General features: G+C 37.0%; 2 long non-coding RNA genes across 4 annotated transcripts in view; one reads left to right on the top strand and one right to left on the bottom strand.

Annotated features, from left to right (window-relative positions):
* LOC138152098 (uncharacterized) overlaps nucleotides 1-2940 on the top strand; it is a 42584-nt gene extending 39644 nt beyond the window's left edge. The window contains exon 5 of the long non-coding RNA XR_011166026.1: nucleotides 395-2940. This is a non-coding gene — a long non-coding RNA (uncharacterized lncRNA). The remainder of the gene's footprint in view (nucleotides 1-394) is intronic.
* LOC138152096 (uncharacterized) overlaps nucleotides 1-17472 on the bottom strand; it is a 50837-nt gene that overhangs the window by 10944 nt on the left and 22421 nt on the right. The window lies entirely within an intron of this gene.

Raw genomic sequence — 17472 nt, 5'->3', positions numbered from 1 at the left:
TAGCCCTTTGGGCATAATTCCAGATTGCTCTCCAGAAAGGCTGGATCAGTTCACAATTCCACCAGCAATGCATTAGTGTTCCAATTTGCCCACATCCTCTCCATCATTTGTCATTTTCCTTTTTGTCAACTTAGCCAATCTGACTGGTGAGATGTGGTACCTCAGAGTTATTTTGATTTGCATTTCTCTAATCAATAGTGATTTAGAGCATTTCTAAGGAAGGACATTCTTACAGAGAACTGAAAATATCTTTTCCTGCAATGATGATTTGAAATCTTAGTCTATAAGTGTTATTTGTCCTTTGTTTTGAAGAGGACCAGTGACATCATGTCTTGACTTGTTCATGAATTGGATTTAAGTGAGGTGAAGACGTCAGCTTCACTCTCTCTTCCAGAGTCATCAAAATCCGGTGGCAAGACAAAAATCAAGATGACTAGTGATGGCCTGGGATGTAGTGGATGATGTTTACATCTTTGATATGTGACAAAGCTCTGAGCAATCCATGGTGTCTGCTTCAGCTGCCTTCATGGACATTGGGACGAATTGTTCTCATCTGCCTATTTCTCCAGGGGAAGTCTTAACATGCTTAGGGTTGGCATCCCCCTGACATACAAATGGGTTTTAGACCCTTCAGTTACCTTCAACCTGGTTTGCTGAGACAGTTTTCCCAGGTGTGGCCACTGTGCATATTCTAGCTTCTTGGAGTCATAGGTGAGAGTTATTATTATTATTTTATAATTGTAATAGCATTTATAAAGTACTTTAAAAGTTTGAAAAGTGCTTCTTATACATTATCTCATTTAAGCCTTGCAACAACCCTGTGGGGTAGTTACTAATGTATCTGTGGGGTAGATACTACAAATATTATTCTCATAATCTCCATTTATACAAATGAGGAAACTGAAATTAAGAGATATGCCCACAGTTTCATAGTTAGAAAGCACTGGAAATAATTAAGGTAATAACAATAGCAAGCATTAATATAGCATTTTAATGTTTTCAAAGTCCTTAATATATGCTTGTATATTATTATTCTTATTATTCCCATTTTACAGATGAGGGATCTGAGGAGGCTAAAAGGGGTAATGTGTCTTGCTCAGGGTCACAAGTGCCAAGGGCAGGATTTGAATTCATGTCTTCCTGACTTGACATTCAGCGCTCTACCCACTGTACAATCTAATTGCCTTTTGTGATGTATTTTAATCTACTTTTAACCAAAGTGACCCTCACAAAATGGCAAATGACTTAAAAGTTTCCTATAAGGAAAATGAAGATTATATGACCACAAGTGGGACTGGTGCTATTCCTACTCCTTATATAAGTTTTTTTGTCAACCACAGAATAATGAAAAAGCTGTAGTGGTCTAATCTGATTTCTCAAGAATACCCTCAAAGAGAAATTCTCAAGAAAATTACTTGAAAAAATGTATTTGTATCCTCTATCATTGATGATGAACCTTACCCTTGGGCTATCAGTTAATTGTCTTATAAAACCATAAAAATGAACAAGACATAAAAATAAGCTTTTTGTTGCTCTCAAGATAGTGTGTCACCTATTAAAAACTCCCATTTATGCATACTTGAAAAAATTGGAAAATATTGTTAAACTTCCAAATTTTCCAGGAAAAAGTTTCATTGGGCTCTGAACTCATTTGTTAAAAAATATAAAAAAGGCAATCTTTTTCTGATTAGTTTGCAAGGACTCATTAACATCAAAGGAGATGGACATTTATTAGCCAAATTTCTACAAAAACCTTTGCGTAATTGGAGGATGGAACTGAAAAATGAGTATTACAATTTATGAAGTACAATCCTTGATGTTCTTCTTCCATTTAGAGCTATGCCTCTACGAGAGATGTATTTTCCAGCTGTGACAGATACTTAAACCAAGTATTGATACACATCTAACTTTTAGCCAGGCATTCAAATCTCTATCCCAAAATGTTAAACCAAGATCTTAAGAAAAGGAAGCATATGCAATCATATTGCTCTCAATCAGATATTATTGATATTTTATAAATTATTTAATATTAATTATGTTTAACATCATATATTATTACTAATAGTATTTAGTGAGACCAATGTGATTGTAATAATGTTTTAGTGAGAAAACTTTGATTGAGTACTGAAAGTAATTAGTAGCAAAAAAACCTTGTATAATTTATGAAATAAAATAATTTAAAATATTGTTTATTTCATCTTTACCATTCTTTTGAATTTTGATTTTATACATGTGTTATAATGTGTAAATATTACTATTGTGGCACATGTACAAAATTTCTAAATAAATTCACATGTGTTAGGAGTACATGGTCAAATTTTTTTTTTGCTGTTATGGTGATCAAAAAAACTTTTGGAAACATTGCAACATGCCAAATATCTCATAAATATTAGAGGAAGTTAAGTAGTGTAGAGGATGAAGCAGTTGTCCTTAATATATACTTGTATATTATTATTCTTATTATTACTATTTTACAGATGAGGGACCTGAGGAGGTTAAGAGGGGGTAATGTGTCTTGCTCAAGGTCATAAGAAGACCAGAGTTCAAATCCAATAATAGATAGCTGTGTTGCTTTAGGCAAGTCACCTAACCCCTGTTTGCCTTATTTTCCTCAATTGTAAAATGGGGTTAATTCTAGCACTTGCTTCCCAGAGTGGTTGTAAGGATCAAAAGGGTTAGTATTCATGAAACACTTAGGACTGTGCTTAGCACATAGTAGACACTTAATAATGCTTGTTTCCTTCTGTTATGGTATGAGGAATAAGAAACCAAAAAAAGAAAAATTTTATGACTAATACTTGTCTGCTTAACTAACACATAAATGTTTATTACTGTTTAATTCAAAATACTATAGAAAAATACTGAGAGTAACTATGTCACCTTTTTATGATCTGATCTTGAATCTGCATGGTCTTACATAGCAAGAATGACATGATTCTATTATAGAGCTTACATATAACCTTTGATTTTCCTCAGTGTAAGCTCAAATAAGATATTCCTTTGGCTAACATTTCTATAAATTTTGTCTGGGTTTTGTTACAGTTCCTTACAATTCTTGGGTTTAGAGCTGGAGGGGACCTTAAAGATCATTTGGTTTAGACCTTCTTTTTGACAGTGGGGAAACCGAGACCCAGAGGGGGATTTGTCTTTTTCAAGGTCACACAGATAGAATGTAGTATAGCTGGAATTTGAACCCAGGTTCTCTGACTTTTAAATCCCTTGTCCCTTTCACTACATCACAGTGCTTCTTTTAAATAATACAGTTAAATTATGTATTTCAATTCAACTACCATTATTAAGCATCAATTATATATAAAGCTGGAAAAGCAAAATTAAAATAAAATATGGTCCCTTCCCTCAAGAAGTTTACATTGTATTAAACACAACATTTAAAGAAATAAATTCCATTTCAGTAGTGAGAGAGAGCAGAGCAGCTAAGTGGCAGAATAGAGTGCTGGGCTCAGGAAGACCTGAGTTCAAATCCAGGCTCAGACACTTACTGGGTATGTGACCATCAGCAAGTCACTTAAACCTGTTTGCTTCAGTTCCTTATATGTAAAATGAGTTGGAGAAGAGAATAGCAAACCCCAGGAAAACCCCAAATGGGGTCACACAGAGTTGGACATAACAAAAACAACTAAATGAAAGAGAGAGCATTAACAATCAGTCATTTCAAGAAAGGTTTTCTATTAAGAGGTGTCACCTGAATTGAGCAGGAAAGGATCCTAGAAGGCAGATCTGAGCAGGAAGTGTTTTCTAGGAATGTGAAAAGGCCTGAGCAGAGACATAGAATCAAGAAAAGCTAAGGAAAACCAAAAAGGACAATTTGACTGGAGAAAGAGACAGAGAGAGAGAGAGAGAGAGAGAGAGAGAGAGAGAGAGAGAGAGGAGAGAGAGAGAGAATAATGTGAAATAACTCCCCAAAATATAGGCTATAGAAAGAATGTAAAGGGTTTTAAAAGCCAGACTGAGGATTTTGTCTTTTATCATAAAAGAAATAGGGAGCTTCAGAAGATCTCTGAGTAGGGGAGTGACATGGCTAGAATTATATTTTAGAAAGATTATTTTAGCAGTTGGATGGATGATAGATTCAAGAGGACTGAGAAAGGAAGACAATAATGAAGATTGCAGATAAGTGGTTTTTGCCGGAGAAGAAACAGGTATAACAGAATCAACTCTAGTGCCTATAAAAGAAAGCAATAAAAGCTACCAAATTATTATCAAGAAAAAGGGGGAAGCAGAAGGGAGCAGGTGAAAAGCAGATTACAGAGGCTCTGCTGGGACTGAATTGTAGTCCGTTTCTCTTCTAGTCTAATTAGATGTTAATGTCTTTACACCTTGTCAGTTAGTGGAGAAAATAATACTCAGAAGCATCATGTGTCTCTCTCTTAAATAATTATCTTAATTTGTTTTGCTCACTCTGTGCAATAATGCAGCACAAGGTGGGAAGCCAATGGGCCAGCCAGGCAGCTGGCATTTCCTCCCCTGCTCTGTACACATTTGTAGATCATAAACATGCTTCATTAGTTTCCCAAAGACAAGCAAGTTTTCTTGCTGGGTACATTGCTGAAAGCAATAAAAAATTATGCAATCATTCTTGAAGAACGGATAACTTTTATGGCCATAATAAATTGCCCATACACATGTGTCCCATCAACAATGCACAGGCTGCATAGATCGGAAGTTAAAAACTCACTTTAACCACTTATAGCTGCATGTCAAAGCTTTCTTTAATTGTGATAAATTCTGCTCTCTCTTCTGAGAAGGTGACATTTCATGGCAAATAACCCTGAGAAATCGACTGGAACAAGAAAAGACTTCCTGTTTTGTAAGCTATTTCTGATAATGACCAGAAAGCTGTGGGTAAATGGTTAGACTAGCTGGTCTGCTTGGTATGTGCTTTGTTACCTACAATCAAGAAAACCATAACTCTATCTGAGCAGCTAATCAGGGACCCTGAAATCCTCCTGGGTATGGAACCATCTCAAGGATAGGGAAAATTGGGGCAATTGTGTTGGGCCCAACTGCTGCAGGACTGGAGTTCCAGAGTAACTCAGAGAGGCAGAAGGAAGAAGAAAAAGGAATGTTATTTGCCAGCTGGCACTTGCTTATATATCACTCCTCCCTTCCTGTCAGCTAGACCCCATCACCAAGGCAACATGGGCAGGACTAGGGTTGGTTGCCTGGAAACAATGCCCCTTCCTTCTTTCCTCCTCTTTTAGGCTGCCTCTTGCCCTTTTGTTGCATCTCCTCCCCTTTTTTTCTCCTTCAAGGATGTCCTTGATGTTTGTTTTATCTACAATTTACCTGTATAGAAATGTTTCAGGGAAAGAGTCGGCATTATGATTTAGGTTGGGTCCTATGTCCCTAAAGATGTCTTTATCTTTTTAGATGAAGAAACAAATGAAATGCTTTTCTTCAGTAGATTTTTCCAATAAGGTGTTATTCCTATCTCTAATGCTGCCCTTACCTGTTTCCCCATGCACATGCACACCAATGTGCTTAATTTTAAGGAACCAGATCAAACTGGATTGAACCACTCTGTCTAGCCACCCTTATTAACTTAGCTGTTTCCAGTTCAGGTTTTCAGTCAGGGAGATGATAGGCTTCAAACTCAGAGAGATCCATGAAATTATCTAATCCTACTCTAATTTCACAGATAAGGAAACTGAGGTCTGGTGAGTTGGAGTGGCCTGCTCACTAAAGTATAGAGGGTGTGCACACTAAGAGCAAATAACAAAGCTCGAACTAGAACTCAGTTCCTCTGACTCCAAATCAAAAGCTTTTTACCGGCACCATACAATAATAGGGTGCTGCCCAATGCTGAAGTCTGTAGCTGAAGAGAAAAGGAGGGGGTGTTCCATTCAAATATATGAGCTTAAAGAGTGACAACAGGCTTAACGAACCAAATAACTTTTGGATGAGTTCAATTCCAATTCCAGGCACCCAGTTTCCTGGATATTTGTCTGACTCCATCCTGCCTGCATGTTCTTCCTCTTTGATATCCTTGTATTAGATTGTGAACATATATTTCTGAACCTTGGACACATATTTCATTCCTCTCTCCTGGTGATATTTAGCCTTCTTCCTCTTGTGACCTCTTGCGACCTCTTGCTTGCTTTTGACTCTCTGAAAAATAACCTGTCATTAACACCTTGTCCTCTACCCATGGAGAGATCGCTGCCATAGCCACTGGTTGGGGCCTGCCCCTGACCTCACCCTTGCAGAACAGTACAATCAGATACTAACTCTTAGCTGCCACACATGAAAGTTAATAGCTTAATTCCAAATCAAAATGCCTTGGTCTTAAAACCCAGTCTGCACAAACCAATGCATGGTTTGAGCAGATTTTAAATATGATTGACTTTTTTTTTTTTTTGCCTTTCGGAGGGCAATTGGGGTTAAGTAACTTGCCCAAGGTTACGTGGCTAGTTTTTTGTGTGTGGGTGTTAAGTGTCTGAGGCCGGAACCGAACTCAGGTCCTCCTGACTCCGGGGCCAGTGCTTTACTCACTGCACCACCTAGCCGCCCCTAATATGATTGACTTTGACCTACAACAGTGCTAAGATAAGCAACAGTAGACTCCCCCAATAACATAGTTTTTGAGAAGCCTTTTATAGAGAAAAAGTAGAGGTGTAACTTCAGGGCATAGTAGAAAGAACACCAAGATTTGGAATCAGGGGAGATCTGAGTTCTAATCCTGCCTCTGACACTAACTAGAGATTTGACTGGTTAAGTCCCATTACTTTTCTGTGTTTCAGATTTTTCTTCTGTAAATGACAATAGCAGTACACCGACTTCCTCCTAGTAATTTGGAAAATCCATAAAATGCGTTGTAAAGCGTAGCAATGTTATGTAAATCTAGGTTATTATGATTTGCATGGTTATATGTGCAGTGAACTGGTACACAGAAAAGAGAAGTGTTATTATGGGGGTGGCAGGAGCCAGATGACCTGTGCTACTGGCTGCAGCACTCACAAATCATGTCACTTTAAGCAAGTCACTATTCTTGGGTTTGTTTCCTCATACTTGTCCTTGGTACTGATAAAATGGGCCATGATTTCTGAGGCTTCACTAGGTGGAACATTCTAAGCCTCCTGATTTTCTTTATTATGAGGCATTAGGGGGCCCTGGAATTCAATTTAATTCAATAAACATCAATTAATTGACTTCCATGGCCAAGGGATAGGGCTAATCCTAGTGGCCAAGACAGATAATCTGACACTCCACTTTCCATAGTAAGGTGAGGTAGTATAGTAGGGTATACAAACAAAGCTACAGAAGGCTATGTTCTGTGGAGAACAAATTAGACAATGTTCCTGCTTTAGCAAATAAATACCTTAATCAAGAATTGCCAAGTAGTTTGCTCAGATGAGAATTACCGCATAGGTAATGCATGATACGGTTCAAGAGAGGAAATGCTTTATAGCCAGATGTTCAGCAGGGGCTTAAAGAAAAGAAATATGCATGGAATGAAATGCAAGTTTTAAAAGTAGGTTCTGGTCTTTCCTTGACTTTCTCTCTTTCTCCACACCATTTTCACCTTCTAATCTGGCCTTGTAAAAATAAGAAATGTCCATCAATGAATTTCAAGGAGCTGAACTGCTACTTATTATTTGTTTTTCTTAAAACATTTAAAATTGTTATTTATTTTCAACATTAAAAATTTGAATCCCAAATTCTCTTCCTTCTTCCAATCCCTCCCCCACTCAATGAGAAGGCAAGCAATATGATGCTCATTATACATGTGAAATAATGAAATACATGTTTTCATGTTAGCCATGGCACAAAAAGTAAGAAAAATGTGACAATTATACTTCAATTTGCACTCAGAGTTTACCAAGTTCTCTCTCCAGAGGTAGTAAGCAATTTCCACTATGAGTCCTTATGAACTGTCTTGTATTGTTGTATTAATCAGAGTAGCAAAGTCTTTGACAGTTGATCATCATTATAATATTGCTGTTATGATCTTCTGTTCTAGGTTTTTCTGAAACCATACCTCTCATCATTTCTTATACCATGATAGTGTCCTGTCACTATCATATACCATGATTCATTCATCCCTCCCCCAATTGATGGACATTCTCTCAATTTCCAATTCTTTGCTACCACAAAAAGAGCTTCTGTAAATATTTTTGAACATATAGGTTATTTTTTATATCTTTGGGATATAGCCCAATAATAGTACTGAAGGGTCAAAGGGTATGCACAGTTTTGTGACCCTTTGGGCATAGTTCTAAAGTGTTCTCCAGAATGGTTGGATCAGTTCACTACTCCACCATGAGTGTACCTATTTTCTTACATCTCCTCCAGCATGTCATTTCTGATATTGTGAAGTGGTTCTTGGAGTTGTTTTAATGTGCTTACCTCTAATCAATAGTGATTTATTTCATATGACTCTAGATAGCTTTGATTTCTTCTTCTGGAAACTGCCCGTTCACATCCTTGACCATTTAGCAACTGGGGAATGGCTTTCACATTAATAAATTTCACTCGCTACCCTACATATGTGACAAATAAGTTCATCTTTAAACTTTCTTTAAAATTGTTTGATATTACTTCACTGTCTATTTTAACTTTATCAAAATGTAGTTTCCTTTATTATCTATTTTTGCTTTTGCCTTGTCTAAGATATGATTGCTATGGGGCGGCTAGGTGGCGCAGTGAGTAAAGCGCCAGCCCCGGGTTCAGGAGGACCCGAGTTTGGTTCTGGACTCAGACACTTAACACCCACAAAAAAAAAAAAAAAACTAGCTGTGTAACCTTGGGCAAGTTCCTTAACCCCAATTGCCCTCTACAGTATGTCTTCACTGAACTTTATGTTGAAGTTGGGCTCCATTCAATGGAGCATGGGGAAGCACTGTTCCAAGCTTCAGGTTTTTCATTCTGCTATTTTCAGATCTAGTTCTGGGGCATCTGCAAATTTTTGCTGCAGTGGTATGATCTGAGGAAACAAATGGTCACTGATGGTAGAACCTGTAGTACACAATACTAAAAGGACAAGAAGAGGAAGATGGAATAACAAAGGCAACCTATAAGCAGTGGTTTCACTTTCAAAATATTTTTATTTTGAAACACTTTCAGTTGTTTCATTTCAAAATATGTTTATTAAGTACCTCAAGACTAAAGTCCTTTACAAAGGCAACAGGCAAAGGCAATAGTTTTCCACTGCCCTACTTCAAGACCTCATTATATCATGATCCAAAATTCTTGAAAGTCATCCCAGCAGGGTATGAACTCTGGAAGTTTCTATCTTGTTTTAAAGACTCTGAGAATGGCCTTGACAATCGACTGTTTTCTAAGGATCAACCCAACTAAGTACAGAGAGGCCCAGAGAAGCTGGTTTCTTGGTGATAGTTTTTTTTTTTTTACTGTGACAACTAATTAAACAAAGAAAAATACAAAATGGCCTTCATTTCTGTTTGGCTCCCTTCCACTTTTGCAGTGAACTAGCAAGTTTATAGTAAAGGAGACAGAGAGGGTTAATAATTATATAGTTTTAAGACCATATCTACATTTTAATTTGACTACTATTCACATTCTAAATGTGAGATCTTGGTTGAATGACTAACAAGTGGACAAAATGCTGAAGGTGAATCATAGCAATCTTGTTATTCTTGATACAAACAAAGCCAGAAGAAAAAAAGGAAATGTGTATAAATGGAAAGGGGGGGGCATAGGTATTTCCTAGAGTAGCAAAACAGGAATTGAACTAGGGTTTATTTTTTCATCATATTACAGACATGTCAACATTATTTCACGAGACATCTGGTCATCACATTGCATCCTATTAATGTTAAACATTTGTAAAAAGATAACTGTGATATAATTGCTGCTTATGAACTTAACATTGAAGATGATAAAGAGGTAGATAAATTCAACGAATAATTTGATAAGGTCTTCCAAATTAGATAAAAATTTACTCAATTATATGGTAACTTCCATGCATGGATAGAACTGGGTTTGGAGAGAAATACATGGAAAAACATTGTTCAAGGCAAAGAAAGGAAAGAGGTCAAAGGCTACAAAAAAGTCCAACACCTTTAAATCATGAATCTTTTCTTTGAGAAAAGAATTGGTAGGAACTGTACATAGTAAGAACTAAACATATTTATATATTAACAGGCAGGATAAGACTAGTTATATAGATACAGGATTTATCTTTGATTCATTGGTCTATGTATAGCCAAGTTATTGGTTTGTCAGGATTTAAATCAGATTTAGTGATATGTAAGAAGAAAGACTAATAATGAATATATGATATAAGATGAAAACAACTTAATTGTGACCTATTGAAACAATCAGTCAATATATTTTTAGGATAGGGGAGACATAGGGATGATTATAGGCAATAGGCAGTGAGGCACTAGACAGGAAGATATTGAAAATAAGTGATAGAGGGGTGGCCAGGTAGCACAGCCAGTAAGAGCACCGGCTCCCGTGTTGGGATGACCTGGAGATCGAATCCTGGGCTCAGACACTTAGCACCCACCCAGAAACACCTGGCCATGTAACCTTGAGCAAGTTACTTAACCCCAATTGCTTAGGGGCGGCCAGGTGGCTCAGCGAGTAAGAGCACCGGCTCCAGTGTCGGGATGACCTGGAGACTGAATCCCAGGCTCAGATACTCAGCACCACCCCAGAAATAACTGGCTGTGTAACCTTGAGCAAGTTACTTAACCCCGATTGCTAAAAAAAAAAAAGTGATAGAGTATGGATGGTGGGGGGGATATTGGTAGAGACATGATGGAATGGAATTATTTGAGCAGGCAGAGGGGTTCATATAATTTTCTCCACTTTTGTTTAGCAGTAGATGTGTAGAATTGAAAATAGCTTATGGTGGGAGTGATCTAAGGTTAAGGCTTGCCAAGGCTCAATCAGTGAAATGATAAGGAGGGCAGGGATTCAAGAGAGGAGGATGGTGTCAACTTGAATTGCTTCACCAAGGGTTCAACTGAGGAAAAACAATCAGCTTTTCAGAGAAATGGGAAAAAGATATTAAAAATGACATTGTTAATGATTACAATAATTTCATAAGACATTTAACTGCTGTAAATCTCTTTGTAGAATAACAGAACAAAAAGAACCCAGAAAGCTATTTATTTATTTGGTAAACAAAGAGAGATGGTGGTGAAAGGCAGTGCCAATTTAGAATATTAACTTTTTTTGGTAAAATTGTATGAAGAATTATGATGAATGATTATGAGTAGTTTCATTGCATAAAACAGAGAGAATTAATGGAGGATAAAAATAATTTAAAGAAATCATGCTTAAAAATCCAACTAAATAAAGTAATCCCAAGCATATCTAAAGATAAAAATGGCAAGAGAACAAGCTATAGAAGAAAAGTGAAAAGATTTATAAAAATTACTATGGTAAACTATTTTCACCATTAAGGACAGCAGAAGCATAACATTTGGATTCTCACATCACTATCCTGGAAATGCTTACATGGGAGGTAAAAATGGAACTATAGAGAACAGATGAGAAGCAGCCAAAATGGACCAAATCTATATAGAGGAAATATATGCTGGATAAGACATAATTGGAAAGCACTGAGGGACTGAAATGGAAGACATATGAAAGAGGAAAATTCCAAAGATATTGAAAAAATCCTAAACCTAATTAACAACAAAAAAGAAAGGTAATCAATTGCTGCCTATCTGTACACCTAGTCTCCTACCTGTATAAAATAAAAACTGTATGTAAGTTTTCTGTACACAAATTGAGTGCATTGTGACAAGGCTGTTAGAATGAGCAGCTATTCACAGGCAGTATTCAATAATGAACCACTTCTTTACCATTTGTGAGTAGACTGAAAGATGTAGAAAATGGAAAAGTATTAAATTCAACAGAGAAAGCTGACAGCTTAAAGTTGCTTTTCCGCTAAGGCACATATTGTCCATACATCAAAGTCATCCTGTATTCTTTGAAAGATATAACAGAAATAATACTGTTTAATCCTCTGATCACAAATATCAGGTGAGATATAAAATAGGGAGATATTTGCTCATCAAGATATTCTCTTCTATGATGGAGATTTGGTGATGAGTCTGACATGGAGAGAGTTTTTCTGTATATGGCAAGGTCATACAGATTCTCTCGTTTGTGAATAATATTGTGCTGACTGACTCAAGCTCTGAAACATATTAGAGTCTTCAGGAAGAGATTTGTAGTCACTCAAAAGTGCAGCTTTGCTATCCACACAGGAAGACCAAATAGATGAACAATTTCTATTGCCTGTATTTGGATATACTCTCTCTCTCTTATGTATTTCCTGGGACAAACAGTAGAGAGAGATAATAGATTGAGACTCAAGTTGAACAGGACAAAAGCAGGGTACATTGTCTTTGGAAAACTGTAAAGTTCCTTCAGTTATCCAAAGTTTTCCATGGAAAATTCGAGATGTGAATGTGACATCTGGCACTCACTTGACTAAGTCAGATAGGAGCAGTGCCAGGAAAAAGCAATGGAAGCCAAAATGTAGTTTACATCAAAGAGGAGGGTATTAAATAGTCGTATTTAATAGAAATGTCAAGGAAGATGAAGACTAATAAGAGCCATTAGATTTGAAAACTTAAAAGTCATTAATGGGTTTGGAGAAGATAGTTTTCCTGGAGTGATGGGAATAGACTAATAGTAATAATAATAATAATTTATAGAGTATTTTAAGGTTTGCAAAGCACTTTATAAATATCTCATTTTATTCTCAGAACAACCCTGGGAGTAAATGCCATTATTTTACCCATTCTAGAGATATGGAAACTAAGGTAGATAAAAGTTAAATGACTTGTCCAGAGTCACACAGCTAGTAAGTGTCTGAGGCAGAATTTGAACTCAAGTATTTTTGACTTCCAAGTTACAATGGGTCTAAGAGTTAGCAGATGGTAAAGAAGCAGATATAGTAACTATTGACTATTCTTCATGAAATACTTACAGTGAGAGGAAAGTGAAAGACTGAAACATAATTTGTGGCTAGTTTTGTTTGTTTCTAGGGATGTTTTATTTGTTTTATTATTTTCATTTGTTTTTAAGGAAAGGGGAGACTGCTGGTTCCTAGGCTGGGAAGAAGGAAGCAATAGAGTGGGAGAGACTAAAAATGAACAAAACAGACAGTGGGATTAATTAATTAAGACAGCATCTTAGGGAGCAAATTTTTAGTCAAAACAGAAAAGGAAAAAAATGAGAAAAGTCAGCATCCATCTTTGCCATAGTTTCTTTAGAGCACTGAAGGCCGAGAAGCTGACACAAATGGAAGAATGGTGACAGAAGTAGAGATGTGGTCCATGAAATAAGCCCTGGAACCATGAGAATGTTGTATTTAGTAAGAGCAATATTGTTTTAAGAACAACTTTGAGCAAATAAGTAATTTGTACTATTACAAATACCCAAATTAACTACAAAGGACATATGAAGGAAGATGCCATAAGTGTCCAGAGAAAAAAACTGAAAAAAATAGATGTATAGAATGATTATGTGTGTGTGTGTATGTGTGTGTGTGTGTGTGTGTGTGTGTGTGTGTGTGTGTGATTGTAGCCATCTTTAGGGCTGGGGGGTGGAGGGAAGAAAAATGGAAAAAAGTTACATGAAAATTTTATCATATATTTAAAAGGAACAGTAAATTATACATAATAGGTTTGTAGTTTCATGTGCAATCTTTTTTTAAATTATATTGTTATGGGAATTCTTGTTTTATTCCACAAATTAAAAATGAAATAAAAAAGAGAAAAAACCAAATACATACTGGAACAGGAGTTAAGAAGAAGAGAATGAAGGAAAGCTGATTAATTACCTGAACTGATTTGTTTCTCTAGAGCTCTTTTGGTAAGTATAATTTGAGAGATTAAATTCAGAATTATGAAACTGGGAGATGTACTAGTCTTGGGTGATGCTGAGTTCTAATGACTGTAGGTAGCATGGAGTTAGGAGTCATGTGAAACTGATGAACTGAGAGTCTGGAGTGTTTGAAGAAATATCAACATGAATACTGAAATTATATAGAGTAGGGCAGGGGTTGGGGTGGACAGGAAGATTGTAATATAGACACTGGAGAAATAAAAAATAGTAAGAGAAGTTGCTGCCCTGCTCTCATAGAAGGAGTTTCCTTTCCCAAGAGGTCCCTTTACCAATGAAATCATCTATCTAGTTCTTATTTTATATCCTATCTACTTTAAATGAGGAAAGGTTGAAGAATAATGGAAAAAGGGCAAGGAACTGGAAGAGGCAATGAGGAGTAAAGAGCCATTTCCTGCCCTTAGTCCTATGAATTCAGGCTTCATCCAAAATCATAGTGGATGGAGAAGAATGGGGTGCCTTCAGAGGAAAGATGGTTTCTAGTTTGTACTAGGAGGTAGAAATAAGAAGAAGAAATTTAGGATTATGAGAAGTCATCTAACAAGAGAATGGAGGTTACAGAGGGCACAATGAAAGAAGAGAGAAAAGGGAAGGATAAGAATGAGTATATAGAGAGATTACAGAAGAAAGATTTTCACGTAGACAGGCAGTACTTCTGGATGATGGAAGGAAGGGAACAGGAGTTTAGGATTTGCCAGTCATAGGGAGAGAAAAATAGCAAAAGCTTCTATAATAAACTCTAAGTTTCTAATTAGAATTTTGGTGTGCTGTAACCTTCATATACCTCACTTGCCATGTGGGTTGCAGTAGGGATTAGTGGGAGTTTACAGTGGTGGGAGGTATTGGCAGAAGTTTGGTGGATTCTTTGGTTTGATGTTAATGGACCATATATTCCCACCAAAGCAGGTGTCTACTTAGGTGAATTTGACAAATCCAGAGAGATGGAGGAATGTTTTTCATCTCTATCTCCTCCACTACCTCCCAAGAATAGTTGAATGTTGTGAGAGAGGAGTGGGATTTTATCAGGTTTCACAGTGCCAATTTTCTGGAAATACTCATCAGACAGAGCTGTAAACAGTGAGGTGTCAAATCTGCTCAAAGCCAGTAAATCTTCCCCAGGAGCCTTTGGGATTTCTCTCATAGAAGTATTTTCATTCTAGCTAAAACTGCCCAGAATTGAAGTGCTTTCAAAGGAGGGTCTTTGACAAATGATGCTTCTTTAATGGGATTCAGAGAAGGGGAAGGGAGTGGGGCAGTGGGGGGTGGTGGTGGTGATAGGAGAGAGAGAAAACTGAGTGGTGCAGAGGACTTTGCCCACCAGAAAATGGAACATACCAAAGGCTGGAATGACTCTAAAAAATAGCTACAGTCAGTACTTGGATGTTTCTAATGATGCTCTTTTGGGAATGGACTCCCTATTGTTCATGTCACTTCTCTGCCACTAGGTGATCCTGAACTGTTAGCTAGGAAGTGTCATGGGAGCACAGGAATCCAAGCATGCTCTGGGCAATCAGACTCTGTTGGAATAACTCACACTTAGAAGATGAAAAGTAGAGTCCCTCATTGTAAAGTTCTTCCTTTGCCCCTCGTGTCCCCAGTTCCCCTTTGAAAGAAAGGGAAACTATATATCATTTCCATAGGCAAAACAATTATAGGTCAATACCAGAAAAGGCTAATAAAAGACAGAGCCCCCCATAAATGAAGTTGACCATGCCTATTTAAAAACAACAACAAAAAAACCCCATGGAATCAAGATTCCATTTTACCCAGAGATTCATGCACTTTAGTCTATTACTTGTTGTTGCATTGTCATTAGTGTCTAATGGAAATAGGAAAGAGAAACTGACAAATAGGATGCCTTAAATTTACTAAAAATTGTTGAGTTTGAATTATAGTATTGATCAGGATACAATAACAACCATTTAGTATCAGGATAGTAAATCAACAGAAATTCATTGGGTGCTAGGCACTGTACCAGGTTAAGGATACAAAGACAAAAGCAAAAAATGGTCCTTGCCCTTATGGAGTTTACAGTCCATCCTGGCTAGAGAACATATGCACACATCATATGAGAATATAGCAGATGTGGACAAACTAGATACGTAGTGATTGAGGGAGGGAAGCAATTAGGAGGTAATTGCAATAGTCCAGATAGGAAGAGAATGATGGTGGTAGGTATGTGAGAGGAGAGAAAGGAATTATTATGGAAGTAGCAATGACAAGTTTAGACAAATTAGTGAAATATGAGCAGTGAATGAAAATGAAGAGTATAGGATAGCTCCAAGGTTGTGAACTTGGTTGACCAGAAGCATTGCCGTGCCCTCACTAGACACAAGGAAGCTCAGATGAGGGATGAGTTTGGGGGGAAAGATAAGTTTATTTTCAGAGCTATCTATAGGACCATATAAAATGTCCACTGAGTAGCTAGTGATGTGAGGTTGAAGGTCAGGAAAGTGACTAGGCTGGAAATATAGATTTAGGAGTCATCCATGTAAAGATGATAATTAAGTCTATCAGAGCTTATGAAGCCACTAATTCATGCATGAATGAAAAACCAGTAGTTAAGCTTTTACCAAATACGAAGTACTCTGCTATGAGCTAGGAATGCGAACAGAAAAGCAGAGCCAATACCTGATCTCAGAAGGACAGAGACTTGGAGCCTGTCCACAGTTATTTTGTTATTGCTGCTGTTGCTGCTGTTTGTTCTTCATTTTTGAAGAGGACCGATGATATCATGCGGTGATATCTTGACTTGTTTGTGAATTGGATTTAAGTGAGGCAAAGTTGCACAAAGTTATTAGCCTCGACTCTTTTCCAGAGTCATCAAAGTCCAGTGGCAAGACAAGTCAGGACAACTGATGATGGCCTGGGATGCAGTGGATGACTTTGGTAAACCTCTACCCCACAGTTAAGTGGACAGGATATGGATGATGAACCAGCAAAGGAGTCCAACAAAGATCAGTAAAACAAGTAAGACATCTGAGAGAGAGCAGTGTCATAAAAACCTGAATGAAACAAATAAAAAGAGGAGATGGTATATAGGAGGAGAAGATGGTCAAGAGTGTCAAATGCAGCAGAGATGTCCAGAAGAAAGTGGGTTAAGAAAAGATCAGAAGATTTATGAATTAAAAACTCAATAGTGACTTTGTTAGACACTGACGTCAGAAGTCTTACAATAGAGGATTTAGGAGGGAATTGAGAAGAGAAGAAATGAAGGCAATGAGTATAGAAAACTTTTTTCAAAGAGTCTGGCTGTGAAAGGGAGGAAAGCTATAGAATGATTTTCAGGGATGGTTGGGTATAATGCAGGAACTTTTAACTTTTTTTCATTTGGGGACATTCTACGAAGTTTTTTTAATGCATAAAATAATACACATGAGACTACAGGAGAAACCGATGTTGAAATATAGTTATCTATATATCTATGTCTGTATACTTATCGATGTATCTATAAACCTAAATATCTATGTCTTTCTTTTTTTCATATAAGTATCTATAGGTATATAGATTTATATCTTTGAATTTAAGATATAAACCCAGATATAAATCTATTCATCTCTCTCTCTCTCTCTCTCTCTCTCTCTCTCTCTCTCTCTCTCTCTCTCTCTCTCTCTCTCT

The sequence above is a fragment of the Petaurus breviceps genome, unplaced genomic scaffold (assembly GCF_028583685.1).
Source record: "Petaurus breviceps papuanus isolate PSGF00001 unplaced genomic scaffold, PetGlider_PUasm1.0 90919, whole genome shotgun sequence".
Taxonomy (NCBI): Eukaryota; Metazoa; Chordata; class Mammalia; order Diprotodontia; family Petauridae; genus Petaurus; species Petaurus breviceps.
The sequence above is the reverse complement of the archived record's forward strand: the minus strand, read 5'-3'. Positions and strand labels throughout refer to the sequence as shown.